The sequence below is a fragment of the Strix uralensis genome, chromosome 1 (assembly GCF_047716275.1).
Source record: "Strix uralensis isolate ZFMK-TIS-50842 chromosome 1, bStrUra1, whole genome shotgun sequence".
Lineage (NCBI taxonomy): Eukaryota > Metazoa > Chordata > Aves > Strigiformes > Strigidae > Strix > Strix uralensis.
Window position 1 is genome coordinate 101,895,096 of NC_133972.1, and position 15,427 is coordinate 101,910,522.

At 38.2% G+C, this 15,427-nt stretch overlaps 1 protein-coding gene across 4 annotated transcripts in view; it reads right to left on the reverse strand.

Annotated features, from left to right (window-relative positions):
• The window catches only part of GALNT1 (polypeptide N-acetylgalactosaminyltransferase 1), a 91,622-nt gene that overhangs the window by 51,846 nt on the left and 24,349 nt on the right, over positions 1 to 15,427 (reverse strand). The window contains exons 2-3 of one of the 4 annotated variants that reach the window (XM_074875355.1): positions 14,462 to 14,636; positions 5,592 to 5,741 (exon numbers count right to left, since the gene is read on the reverse strand). The gene's annotated coding sequence lies outside the window, so the exon portion shown is untranslated. Of the gene's footprint in view, positions 1 to 5,591; positions 5,742 to 14,461; positions 14,637 to 14,728; positions 14,802 to 15,427 lie in introns of all 4 variants that reach the window. The other 3 variants (XM_074875338.1, XM_074875346.1, XM_074875328.1) reach the window with 3 other exon arrangements.

The following is a 15,427-nucleotide window of genomic DNA, read 5'->3' on the forward strand; positions in this document are numbered from 1 at the left end:
CTTTACACTGTGGAAGTAAAAACACCTTGGAAAGAATACAAATGGATGCTGTAAATAAAAATTTTAAAAATAAAATAAAAATAAAGTGAAAGGAGGAAAAATGGGTACATTCAAGTCTTGCTACTTCTGAAGGTCAAGTGATCCCTTCCCCTCCCTTCCGTGACAAAATCCATTATACACTTGACACTATTAGAAAAAGGTAATCTTTAAAATTACTACTCATATGAAGTGCATTGTTTCACTTTACCACCTCTTTTACTAACATAGTTGTCATAGGAAAGAATGCTTACTCTTTTCAATATGACATGTGACTATTCAGTCATTTTTATCTTTGAACCAACTTCATCTTTGTTTATACTACTGATCAGTCTTCAGTATGACTAACAGACTTGACAAAGGACTTCATTGTTGTTATTCAACTAAATCCGGATGCTACACTGGATGTGGCACCTAAACAGACAACGCTGATGTAAAGGTTGTTTTCCAGACTTTCAGATATGAATAAACATAAGTTGGCACAAACTAAGGGCTCATCAAAATCCTGACACAACATTTGCTATTTCTAAGCTATTAATATCAATTTAAACCTAATGGAAAGTGATTAACTGAACAGTATCTAAGGAAAGATTGAGGGCTTACACAAAACTGAAATTTTCAGCTTCTCAGTCTATTTAGTAATGAGGGAGAAAAGACTGGTGAAATCTAAGGTAACATATTAGGCATATCTATGGATTTTTGAGCAAACTTCTAAAAAGTGAAGCAAATGCAAATTGTCATACAATCATTGTCTAAAACTCCATATATCTGAACTATTAATGATGCCTATCCAGTTGAGTATGTCTATATTTGAAAACAGAAGTGATGCCAACACTAGACTCAGGTTTCAGAACTACTCTTGCTCCTGTGTTGATGTATTTTTCCTTTTTACTGGCCCACACTCTGTTAAATTGTTTGCAGAGAGCTCATCAGTAAATAGGTCAGTTCAAGGATAAACAAAGCATTACCTAGTTTCAATGATGTAAAAACAGATGTAAAAAACCCATTCAAATCAGAGGGTCAACTCATCACCTGTGAAAAATAGGTTTATTCTGTGTCTTCTTCACAGAAACAAACACACATCTGGTAAATTTCATGAGGCAAAAAAAATATTAATGAGCTCAAGGATGCCAGTACTCTCTTCCGCTCAGAAGTTAACACAGGAGAAGTACTCTTCATTGGGCTACACTTGTTTGATGGATTTTGAAAGGTTTTAGTGTTCCAAAGTCATCTGTTAAGAACAATTCAGCAACAGTAAGTTCTGAAGAAGTGATGAGAGAAAACAGATCATACTAGTCTGAGCAGCAGGAGAACAATTCATTAAAAGCAAACCTACTCTCCAGAAAAAAATCTGAGAAATCAGTAAAATCAATTTCTAGTCTTTCTTGCTCTGTGTAGGAAGACTATACTTTAAATTCATCAGAAGTGAATTTTCCATTTGTAAGTCAATTTTTTAAGTTGACTGTTTGAGAAACTATCAATTATGTTTCTAAAACTGGTAGGCCTTGGAATGAAAAATAAAACAGAAACATAGGAGTATCTGACCATACTTGAAAAACAAGGATAAACTACATACACAATGGCAGAAATTATGGGTTCATAAAAGCTTTCCTACAGACAAATTCGAATGCATAAATATGCTTATAAAAGTAGAAGCTCTTGTGAGATGAAAATCCAGCTCATCACAGAAAAGCAATGCCAAAAATGGAACAACAGATATGTATCCTCAATTTTTTCTGTTTATAACTGTATGGAACTAAGTCACTGTGTACCTGAACCTCTGATTCTCCTGAATCACAGAATAGTTTGGGTTGGAAGGGACTTTCTTCTCTAAGTAGTCTTTACTTAACCTCTAAACTTTTATGATTAGTTCTAATTACTTCTACAGATACACAGTAAGGAAATAACATTTCTAAACTGAGTAGAAACACTTTCAAAATCAAGCTCTTTCAATTACTGCAAGAAAATTAATTTAAAAGACATTGCTATTTTGGTACCTATACATTTCAGAAACATCTTAACTACAATCATTTAACTTCTGAAAACAGTTTATCATTTTGCAAATTAGTGCTTAACAGTTTCTCAAATGAGTTGGTAAGCAGCCTGTACTATCTTGATTAAATCTCCTCAAAATTTTCCAAGAAAGCAAGCAAGCATTTGGTCAACACTTTCAAGCAGTTCCCACTACTACACAGTCCTTCCCGATTCTCTTCCTAATCAGCACTATTCAAATAAAAATAATCATTTGCAGATTAACAACTACCTAGTGCAGCCCAAACATTAATTATACCAGAAATATAGTTTACCTCATTTAATAAAGATTAAATATGTGGAAATTAATTGCAACAGGTACAAGGACATGGAAATGATCAAACCCAAGATGAAATAAAACCAACTGAGATTATCTACTCTAGCAAAGCCAGGATGGCCTGTCTTATCCCTTCTGTAGAGCCCAGAGCTGCCATTTCAAAGTGTGATAGCAGAAAAGCCAAGTATTTTCCTCCATATACTACCTGAAACAGACACAAATGTAAGGATATTCAGAAAGACTGCAAGTTGTCCAGACATACATAGTTCAATATAATAAAGTATATTAATACTGCATTAAGATAGTACACATTAATGAGGTAATCAATATAGTATATAAATGCTGCACATGTTTCTAGAACAGACTGAGTGAACAGGGATATAAGTAGATCAGAAGTTGAATAAAAAGCAATATAATTTTGATAAAATTATAACAGCATAAATTTTATTCAATTTATAACTGACTTCAAAGTTACTGCTATCAGCTAGTGCAAAATGTTTTAAATACGGCTCCCATAAGGAAAATTGTTATTTAAGGTGAGGAAGATCAGGATTAATACAAAAATTAATGTGGATAAACAAGATGATTACAAGAAAGACTGTAAAGACTTATAAAAAAACCTTAGTAGACCATGAGAATGCACCTTAAATTATCTGGCAACTATTTTCTTTAGTAATCTTGGTGTTAGATCTAGAAGGGCAATCTTAAGGCCTGCTGTCATTAAAAAGGAACAAGTGATAAGGTAGGAAGAACGATGGGTTTGGGGACTGGAAGAACAGAATCAAGACGACACTTAGTAAAACATGTTTAGTAGTAGGCATTTGAATATGTAACTTTGCTACCACCTGAAGAGTTTCAAAAAAGCAAAGGCTCATAAGGGTGACACTGTGAGCTGTCACTGTCACCCAGTCATGGATAAAAGGCCAGTGAGATTTTTGGATGCATCATTTAAGTATTCTTAGATATAAAACCAGAAAACATTGTACGGTGCACCAGTATTTCACAAGGGAAGGGCAGAGGGAGAGCTATGTATTTGGCAAAGAAGCTGTTTCAGAGAAGAGCCCTGTGGATTTATAAGAGACCACTGCAGGGGACTGGACACAGTGATCCAGGGGGTCCTTTCTACTCCCACTCTTCCAGCCTGGAACTCATAGAAGAGTAATGAGCACAAATGAAAAGGCCTATATTAATTGCTTCCAGAAGCAAATGCAGATGCGAGATCTTTGCCATAAAACTCCTCCATACCAGCTCAGTGTTTGGGGTGGGTTTTTTTTTTTTTTGGTTTGTTTTTAAGCTGGACTTTTAGAAGATTTAGTAAACCTAAAACTAAATATCCACACTCATGGATTCCCCTAATGCCAAATTCTCCCAATAGACTGTTTTTGAGAACAAACCAAAAGATTATTTACAGAACTCCTCAAATGAAAGTCTTTAAGTTACTTTTTCCCCAGCTGCAGAAATACTTCTTAGACTGACTTTAAGAAAGCCCCATCTTGCTTGCAGAAAGAAACTGCACAGGCAAGGTTTCAAAGGACCAGATGAACAATGTTTCAATCAAATAATAGAAGTCCAAACCCAATTTAATTCACAGATTTTGGATTTACATTCTTTTTTACAACAATTTTTGCTATACAAGAAAAAGAATAAATTGATCCAGGAGGGAAACAAAGTATTCCCTATCAGAATATCACTGTAAATATTACAAGAGCTCAAGAGGATAGCTAAAATTTGGAAACCAAGAATACAATAAAAGTAAAAAGACTGCTGCTGTCATATAAACAGCTGAGATTCACTAGACTCCTATTCCATGACTTTAAAGTAGCTTTGAAATGACTGAGGCAACAAATACATTTTTCTGTCTGCTCTCCAGGTTGAATGAAAATTATCTAAAAATAGACAGACTTATTCAAGGATCCTTCAGACATTTCCATTCTCTCAACTGCTTTGAGATTTAAAATACACTTCTGTTATGCCCAGTGAACAGCCAGTATACATTACTTAATATTGCCAATGCTATACAAAAACCCTATGTATCTTTTTACAGTACTGCTTCAAATTTTAGGAGTACATCATTAGTTCAATTTAATTACAACACATAACAAAATGAATACACAGTACCTTGAAGCCAACAGCACTGGGTTTTTGCACATGCATTAAGTTACTGGATATTACAGTACTGGCAGGTAAGTTCAAACCACCATTATTCAAATCTTTTCCTTCTTACATTGAACAGCAGATATTGCCTCTCCTGACAGCTACAGAATAGGCAATCCTTTTAGGAAAGATTTATAAGCCGATAGACAGTTACTTCTTTGCCTGAAACAACTGGAGTCTTAAATTGAGCTACTGATACCTCAGATGCTGACAGAGAGCAAACATTCCTCTTCACAGACATAGCTACTTCACATATACACTCTGTGAGGGCTACTGAATGTGCTTGACTTGAAGTAACTATCTGTATTCTCTAGCTGGCTGTATTTTCATCAGTGAGTATCACAGGCAGCATGAAGACAATGAGCAATTCACAAGTGAAAAGCTTTTGTTATTAACAGAAGAGAGGATTTTAATGTCAGTGCTAGCAATGCACCAAGCTCATAAATCCCAGACATACAATAATTAATGGCTGAAGAGGCATCAGTAAGACCTATTTGAGCCTTCTGCTACCCTTCAGAGGCCTAGAAAGCTGAGGTGGGATTTTCTTTGGTTTTTCTTTTTGGAAGGTTCACCTTTAGTGAGCCAGCACTTAGCTCTTTCAGTACAGCAACACTCCTGCCAATCAGCATCCCAGAGCTATAAACTGACTCCAGCCTTTAATAAATCCCTGAAGAGCTGTGCTAGCTGGTCTTCCAACCCCAACACTACAGGACTAGAAGAGGAAAATCCAGGTCACATCGGCACAGGTGTTCTAGGTGAAGACCTCCATTTCCTCAAGAAAAATAATTTTGTCATGCAAGCTACAGACCTTACAAGTTCACCATTACTCAGAAGAAACCATTTTTTAAAACTAAGTATTTAGCTTCCTTATCTGAGCTAAATGCCAGTTCCAAGGCTCTTTTAAGAAATAAAAAACTGAACCACCCAAAATTTATATTGCAACAGGATACTGTCACAGTAGTAGAGACCGGGCTAATTAGTATACTATTTGCTGTCTGCAACAAAAACCTGTAAACTCCTCCACAGGCTTGTGACATGCCATAACACTGTATGAAGGCGGCTTCTAGCCAAAACCAGCATCACTTGGCCTTACCAGGCATATGTTCACTGTGATCAAATGTATGCAAGCAGTGAAAAGTTTCTAATAATCAAGAAGTCACACATTCCGAAGACTATTTTAAATCATCTGGCAGGTACAAGATGAGCTGTAAGTAGAGCAGGCTAGCTGACAGGACTTCTTTTCCTGTTGAAAAAAATTAGATATACTATTGCAAGCAATCTTCTTTCAGAAATCATGTGCACTACATTAGACTATATGGAAGTAAAAACGCAGTAAGCTGTTCCATATTCTCAATGCTCGTATCTTCCACCTTCTTTTGTAGTGTCTGTATAGCCCAGAAAATAAAATTTACTTCCAAAATCTTTGAAAAGTCCTACATTAAAATACCAAATTACAAACTCAGTTTTTACCAGCTGAGACTGAACTAAAATTAATACTATCCTTATCAATAGATCATTCTTCATACAGATGTGTCAAATACTCAACAGAATTTTCTGCAGATGATACTTTCTTCAGTCTGCACTTGCCAACACAAGCATCAGGTAGGCATTTGGTTCTGAGGTACTTTGAGGAAAGAAGCAGATGCTTCTTGAAAACACTGATGAACACAAAGGGGGTTGGAATTTCCTGTCTATTCTGCTATTAAGATAGAATTTAGAAGAGAAGAAAACTAGCAACTCAGGTGTCAGTATTAAAGAATCACAAATTTCGAGGAGAAATCTTTGACTACTTAAAGGTCAGAAGAATTCACTGTCAGCAAGCTAGTTACACATTTTTCATAGATCTAAGACTATGAACAATCAAGCAAAAAAAATCTTTTACAAGACATTCTTGAGACCTTCCTCATACATTAGCAGAAATGGTTAAATCTTGCAAGCTAAGTCTCAAATGTTCTAAACTACCCAACCTCCATAAAGCTTCTGATTATTCTTTAGATATGTATCAAAGCCAAAAGTTAGAGTGAAATAAAATTGTTCATTAATTCTTCAAGCACTTCTAAAGACAGCATAAAATTACATAGGCAAATACTCATCATTAAGGATGAATCACTAATGGGCAAGAATTTGAATTAAAGAAAAGCAAAGTCAGCTAATTAGAAAAAAGATTATAAAGGAGATTTCTGAAAACATAGGGTAAATTGCAGCGAACAGATTCAATCATCCTTATGTAACTGCAGAAACCTCTAATCCTGAAAAACCTATTGTAGATTAAAAATAAAGAAAAGGAACTTGAAGAAATACCAAATATATTTGAAGAACATTTTTCTCTGCCTTCAGTATATGTGGAAAATATCTAAGAAATTAAGTGTTCTAGAAGAAAAGCTTTGAAAACAATACAGGTAAAGAAAAAATTATGTTATATGCTGGGGCCGTAGGGTATTTATCTTAGAGAAGCTGGCTGAATTCTGCCTAGAGTAACTGCAGAACTTGATACCTGTCTATCTGATTTGTCAGCAAGTTAAAAACTGCTGAATAGGATGTGACTAAATGTGAAGACTTAAAGAATTAGGAAATATAATTTGACAAAATAAGGGTGACAATCATTTAATACATGGTGGGTTATATTATCTCAAGCAAAATAAATAATGGTAAATAATTCAAATGTTTTGCTAACAGGTTTTACTTACCATTCCTTTAACAGTGACACTGCAAATTGTTAAAAAAAATACCTCCCACCCCCCTCCACGTCTAATTCTAATCAAAAGCAACTCAGCAGTTTTGCAGGGCTAAACACTTTGAAATATAGGGAAAACATCAGATCTCCATGCAAAAAATCTAGCATCCCCCCCCCAAAAAATCAGAACATATGCTTCTCTTCCTCTAGAAAAAACAACTTGGTCAGATATGGGGGAAAAAAGAAAAGCTAGCACTGTCCAATTTTGTGATACACTCATGAAATTATTTCAATGTTTCTCACAGAAACTTGTGCCCCTTTGCTATAGCCATATGCAAATATAAATTCTACATAGAAAGCAAGCGGCTGTATTATACAGACAGGCCATATAGCTCTTAAGCATACATTCACACACAAAGTCTGTTTTCACATCATAAAGCTGTCTGCTCAGCAGGTAACTTCTGCTGCTAACAGCTGCTTTGTACTTAATCAACACACACAGTATTGCACTAAGGATAAGATTCCTCACATCCATCCTTCACTTTCCCTCTTGTACTCATTTGCTTTAGATTTAGTTTTTCTTAATTCTGTCTTCCCAGAGATCTCTGATAACACAAGCTTGAGAAATGCTTTTAAGTTCTTTATTGCCATTGTCCATCCACGTGAATGTACAGATGGTATAAAAAGAACAACCATGACATTTTCTTCAAGGACCCAGAAATTTGCCCATGTAAAGTCTACTTCTAAAGTAGGCAATGTTTGGGTTTTGGGTTCTACTTTGAACAGGTAAAAAAGAAGAAAATAACTGTCAAATAAAAAACTAAATAGGCAGAATAATAAAGCAGAGTTCTGGAAATCCTTTAGAACTTGGGATCATTTGCAAGACTGGACAAGGAAAGAAACTGAAAGGGAGAAGTTGCTAGAACAGCTTGCAAACAGCCCAACAGGAGTTCTGAATACTTCCTCTGTCCCCATGGCATCTTGGTCTTCAGCATTGGCACTGGTTTTTACACAGGACCAGAGCTTAAACTCTCAGGTGAGCTACAGAGGTTTATACACTGAAGCACCTGTGATGCCTGACAGTACAAGAGAATTTGCATAAGTATCATTCTGAACTCTTACAAAGGCTAGTTTCACATTTTGAGACATTCTCACAACAGAAGTCCACTGTCCCTTTCCCTGCATTTTCCTGTGACATTCAAGAAAGCAAACTACCCTTAACTCACAGGCAGGCAGCAGCTCTGACCAATTCTGTTCCACACAAGCACATGCACGCTCTTTCCCCCATTGCTCTTATATCTACGTCTCCTAGGTTGCTATCATACAAGCAAAAATTAAGATAACAGGTAAAGTAGAGACAGGATGAAAAAGTGATCTTCTGTTGTTGCTGGAATCAAGACTATGTAACAAAGGAGAAGGAAAGAGGAGGAGAAGTTAAGACCCCGCTTGTCTAAAAATATACAGGTGCCCATATCATTCAGAAACCCTGAAGCACACAGCATTCACCTATCCACCAAATGTCTTTCTGCAACTGCAAAAGTAGACAATTATAAATGATAGAGCTAAGCACGGAAGTTGTAATTGACCATGGACATACACTTAGCTCATTTTAAGTTATGAGCAGGCAGAGTGTCCATATTGCATTAAGTGGAGGGGAGAGAACTCAGTTTGATCCACCCAGGTCCTATGCCAGTCCTAATGCAAATAAAGGAAACTGTTTTTACATTAGCAGTTCCTACAAATATGAATACCTGAAAATGCTCGATTAGTAAACAAACAAAACAAAAAAGCCCAACTGAATAGTCATGAAAGATTGGCGGAAGTTTGATGGCAAACAAAAAAAAGACAATATATGGCCAACCAGCAGAATAAAATCACTTTTAATTGCAGAATACTGAGACTGTTTAGAAAAAAACCCCCAAAGACTAAAAAGGACAAGAAATGCAGTCTATTAACTTCATTGTGAATAGCTTTGTCCTCTCACCCCTGCCCTCACGCAGATATATTAGATAAACTTATAAAAAAATACTTAGAAACCAAGACCTCATTTGCCAGTATTTTCAGACAAACTAAATGCCGGCTCCATTGAAGGCTTTTCTTCAACTCATCTCCAATACTACAATAAACATTTTAAACCTCTTCATATTCACTAGAGTAGTACTTCCAAACACTTAAGAGAAAAAACCCAACCACTAGTTAAACTTGGTTTGCTGAAACTTAAAAATACAAAGTATGAACTTTGAGACCAAGAGCATGTTACATTTAAATCCAGTCAAGTGTGACAAAGAGTATCTTAGTTTTATAGTTTTTCACAATGAACTTTTACTCTGCACTCTAGATATACCATTATAAAAAGCATACCATTAGTAATGAAAGAAAAAGTAACAAGAAGGAAAAAGGTCTAAATTTATACCCACCTGTTTGATGTAAATAAGTTCTTGGGTAGCCCTATCGAGTCACTGTAATCACAGCATTTGTGCAGGATTGAATGCACAGTTTGGATTTCCAAAGGTTAAACAGAACCTCTGAGCACTCCACCCAGTTTTCAACTTCATTGAAAAACTTAAAAAATGACATTCAAGTTCACATTTGATCAAAAAATTAGTTTTCACTTAGAACATGGAAAGTATTTAAACAGTCATTTTCACAAGAAAATTACTTATTCTCAGCATTCTGTAATAAATGCTTTTCAAATGTTGCTAGATTTCTTAATACTCTGGAAGAAAAATGGCTGATTCACTCACATATTAAATTTCAAGACTACACTCTTATAGCTAGCGACTCTGAAAAAGTTTTTCCCTCTGGCTTAACTTGTAAATTTTCATCCTAATACAAAAAAAGGTTTGGCAAATTTAAATAAAATAGCCATATCAAGATATAGGCATTGCATCAGTAAGTGACAAACGTAAATAAAATTTAGGATTTGTTATCTGTTGCACTGTACAGCAGTCCAGTGAAGAGTGTGATATGACTGGAAAAGGGGTAACATAACCCCCATTTTTAAAAAGGGTAATAAAGAGGACCCAGGGAACTACAGGTTAGTCAGTCTCACCTCTGTGCCCGGTAAGATCATGGAGCAGATCCTCCTGGAAACTATGCTAGGGCACATGGGAAATAAGGAGGCAATTGATGACAGCCAACATGGCTTCACTAAGGGTAAACTGTGTCTGACAAATTTGGTGGCCTTCTACAACAGGGTTACAGGGCTGGTGGGTAAGCAACTGACATCATCTACCTGGACTTCTGCAAAGCATTTGACACTGTCTCACATGACATCCTGGTCTCTAAATTGGAGAGACATGGGTTTGATGGATGGACTACTTGGTGGATAAGGAATTGGCTCAATGGTAGCACTCAAAGAGTTGCTGTCACGAGTGGCATTCCTCAGGGGTTGGTACTGGGACCAGCGCTGTTTAACATCTTTGTTGGCGACACGGACAGTGGGATTGAGTGCACCCTCAGCAAGTTTGCCAATGACACCAAGCTGTGTGGTGCGATCGACACACGCTGGAGGGAAGGGATGCCACCCAGAAGGACCTGGACAGGCTTGAGAGGTGGGCCTGTGCAAACCTCATGAAGTTCAACAAAGCCAAGTGCAAGATCCTGCACATGGCTTGGGGCAATCCCAAACACAGATACAGGCTGTCTGATGACTGGATTGAGAGCAGCCCTGCGGAGAAGGACTTGGGAGTAGCAGTGGATGGAACACTGACTATGAGCCAGCAACATGCGCTCGCAGCCCAGAAAACCAACTGCATCATGCGCTGCATGAAAAGTGTGGCCAGCGGGTCAAGGGAGGCAATTTTTCTCCTCTACTCTGCTCTTGTAAAACCCCACCTGCAGTACTGTATCCAGCTCTGGGGCCCCCAATACAAAAAGGGTATGGACCTGCCCGAGTGGATCCAGAGGAGAGCCACAAAGATGACCAGAGGGCTGTAGCACCTCCCTTATGAGGACAGGCTGAGAGAGTTGGGGTTGTTCAGCCTGGAGAAGGCTCCAGGAAGACCTTATAGCAGCCTTCCAGTACTTAAAGGGGGCCTACAGGAAAGATGGGGAGGGACTCTTTATCAGCGAGTGTAGGGATAGGATAAGGGGTAACGGTTTTAAACTGAAAGAGTATATTTAGATTACATATAAGGAAGAAATTCTTCCCTGTGAGGGTGGCGAGACACTGGAACAGGTTGCCCAGAGAGGCTGTGGCTACCCCCTCCCTGGAAGTGTTCAAGGCCAGGTTGGATGAGCCTTTGAGCAGCCTGGTCTAGTGGAAGGTGTCCCTGCCCATGGCAGGGGGGTCAGAAATAGATGATCTTTAAGGTCCCTTCCAACCCAAAACATTCTATCATTCTACGGTATGTAATTTAAGGCAGAAAGATTATTTTTTGAAAGAGTTCACTTTTGTCCCCAGTTACCTATAAGATTGATGCTAAAAATTTTCTGCATAGTGGCATAGAGAAAACCATCAGTAGAACATTAGGTATGGCAGAGATTTATTAGAGTTCACTAAATTCCTTCAGTTCCTTCAAATGCTTTGGTGCTTATTACTTTGCCAACTTTTTCCAGAAGTTGTCAGGCACTTTGTAAAACCCAGTTAATGTATTTAATTTGACACATCATTTTTGACGGTATAAAGCTGGTAGCAACTTAAGCTTTTTTACAATTAAAAATTCATACCTGGCTAGAAGCCAAGAGAGAAACAGGTCACCATAAAAAAAAGTTAATCTGTCCGAAAACATTAAAAAAGGGAATATGATGGAACTGTTTTGCAAATTGAGCTATATATTAATTGGAGACCCCAACATTTGAGTAATACAATCACTTTTTAAAGTTAAATTAAATCAGATACTTTTTAAAGCCTTTTTTAAAATTCTGTGCTCCAATTCATTTAAAATTACTTTTCAGCAACTTTTCTGAAAGATTTTTGAATTCTCTGAAAATACCAGAATCTTTACAAGAGAGTAGACATGCCTGAGAAGCCACAGCACATGGTTAGACCATGGTTAAAGATTCACCAACATACTACTGTGTAAGTAGTTACTACTCCATCTTTCCCATGCCAACATGCCAGCCTTCTGCTTTGCCAGGAAAAATTTACACAGCATTGAAGAAACTCAATCAGGGAACCAACACAACTGAAAAATAACCAAGAACAACTGTGGGTTTTTAGCAATGTCAGTCTCCCAGTGCAGACCCAGACCAATCAGGTATCCCCCCAAAGAACAGTTATTTCCACTCAAATCTGTTACCTTATTAAACTCACTATTAGAGTCAACAACCACAGTGAAAGAAGTATCAGTGGAGCTACAGCTTCAGAGGCCATAAGCAGCAAATCAAAAAATAAAGAATTTGCTCTGGTTTGTCTTTTTTTTGACCCCTATTTCTTTATTCTGAGTAGCCTCTACTATTATTTAACAGTATTAGGTAGTAAGTTTGGATTTATTTTTCCCTCTTTGCTAAACTGATGCTTGTTCAGCTATACTTTTTAAGCACTGCATTTAAGAGTACATGCCAGATTAAGATCTTTTGAAGTTGACTGGGAAAGGATCCACTTAGACGTGAAACAGGCTTTTTTTTTTTCTTTTCACCCCACTGAATCTGAACTTCAAAGATGGCCCCAATGAGTTCTTCAGAGCTCAGTCTGTGAAAACTAATCTTATGAAAGATGCTAACAGGTTTGCAAGAAAGAAGAAAAATCAAGGTGAAGATAAGCACAAAATGTCAATACCAAGGATATCAAGTGGAGGACAACATTTAACACACTAAATACAAGTGAATTAGTTAATCTTTTCTGCCAAAGGAAACACATTTGTCATACCACATCTTTGCCTGTCTGTCCTTAAACTTTGGTTCTCCATTTTGTTCCAATCAAGCTTAAAAAAACACAGTATCAAGTGGGAGATGCACACAGAGAGAAGGCTTGACAAGAACTTAGTTGTTAAACACCTCACTGGGCAGGCAGTGACTACTGAATTCCAGCTCATTGGCCTAGATCACTCTTTTCAAGATGATATACTGAAACAGTAAAGGTAAGTTTAGGAGAACTAAAAATGGGGTGCTTTACCCACTTGGATATTGCACTTTTCAATACCCAGAGACAACCACAGTAACAGATAAATTAGGCTTCTGCTAATATCTAAGGGGATTCTTATGGACACCTGTTTAACAGCTGCAGACAACTCAACTGGTCTACCAGGACCTTGAAGAAACAGAAAAATATGGAACATGCAGGTGGTGGGTTGACCCTGGCTGGATGCCAGGTGCCCATCAAAGCCGCTCTATCACTCCCCCTCCTCAGCTGGACAGGGGAGAGAAAACATAATGAAAGGCTTGTGGGTCAAGATGAGGACAGGGAGAGATCACTCACCAATTACTGCCACGGGCAAAACAGACTCAATTCAGGGAAATTAGTTTAAATTAAACCAATGAAATCAGAGTAGGGCAATGATGAATAAAAACTAAATCTTAAAACACCTTCCCTGCCATGACTCCCTTCTTCCCAGGCTTAACTTTACTTCCAATTTTCTCTGCCTCCTCCCCACCAGTGGTGCAGGGGGACAGGAAATGGGGGTTGTGGTCAGTTCATCACATGTTGTCTCTGATGCTCCTTCCTCTTTAGGGGAAGGACTCCTCACACTCTTCCCCTACTCCAGTGTGGGGTCCCTCCCACAGGAGACAGTCCTCCATGAATTTCTCCACCTTGAGTCCTTCCCACGGGCTGCAGTCCTTCACAAACTGCTCCAGCGTGGGTCCCTTCCACAGGCTGCAGGTGGATATCTGCTCCACCGTTAACCTCCATGAGCTGCAGGGGCACAGCCTGCCTCACCATGGTCTTCACCACAGGCTGAAGGGGAATCTCTGCTCCAGTGCCTGAAACACCTCCTCCCTCTCCTTCTTCACTGACCTTGGTATCTGCAGGGTTGTTTCTCTCACATATTCCTACTCTTCTCTCTAGCTGCAGTTGCCATTACACAGGTTTTTTTCCCCTTCTTAAATACATGATCCCAGAGGCGCTATCACCATTGATGGGCTCAGCCTTGGCCCATGGCAGGTCCATCTTGGAGCCGGCTGGCATCGGCTCTGTTGGACATGGGGAAGCTTCTAGCAGCTTCTCACAGAAGCCACCTCTGTAGCCACCCCGCTACCAAAACCTTGCCATGCAAACCAGATACAATGCAATGAAAAAGTAGTAGCATACATGCAGTCTCTAGGTGCTCCCTTTGCTCTAAGATACATCCAAAGCAGACAGACCTGAGCAAATCATCAAAAATTCCTGGATCACATTTTGTACTAACCTCCTCTGCAGGTTTACAGCCATCTGGATGGTCCACTAGCACTGGTGGCAAAATCCCAATACATAGCTGTAGAGTGCCTGTGGTAGGAACCATAGAGCCACAGACCTGCCTAGGCCATTCTGACATCAATGTAGAAGCAAAAGAGGTCTTCCATCCACAAGGTCTTAAGGCTGTCCTAGAAGAAGAACAGAAAGTCAAGTAAGTTTCAGGTTCAATTCTGGCAGAGCTTGAGGTGGAAGGGGAGGAAAGTTTCCCAGTATTTAATACCCGAAAATCCAAAACCCTGTGCAAGGGAGAAGGAGCCAAAAGACTGCTTCTAAAAAGATGCAGTGAACTGAGCCTGTGAGGAAAACAACATATGCAGGGTAGAGTGGAGAGGTGGAACAAGTCATCAAAATTTTTTAGCCTTTCAGATGATATGATTTAAGTGGGAGGACTGCCTGTCCTCCCAAATAAGCAGTTATGTATTTTTGAGTTCTATATATGTCGCCCTCTATCCAATCATGAACATTTAGCACAACAAACTATGAATTGTTCTCGATAAGGCTAGAAAACAGCCTCCTCAATGGTACACATTCACATGAGCAGCTCCCCAGATGATCATTCTTTCGGACTAAATTTTCCCATACATATTCTAGCTTATAGATGTAGGTTTTTTTACATTCTTTCATCTCTCGCCCACAACTTAAACATTAGCATTTATAATGACAGCTTTTGTAAAAAAAAAAAAGGTGTTATTAAACTAACACAGACCTGATGCTTAAGTAATGTTTTTTCACTTCTAAAAATAAAGTGACACCTGAAAAATGATGCCTGAGCTTTTCCAAGTGTTATCTGTTAAAATTTTAACAATATTTAATGAATTCCTTCAAATCCCTTTCTTTACCCAGTTAATACAGCAATGTCTGAAGGAAATTCTAAGCAGCTGAAAAGTAAACAAAACATCTTAACAGACAAGAAAGCAGA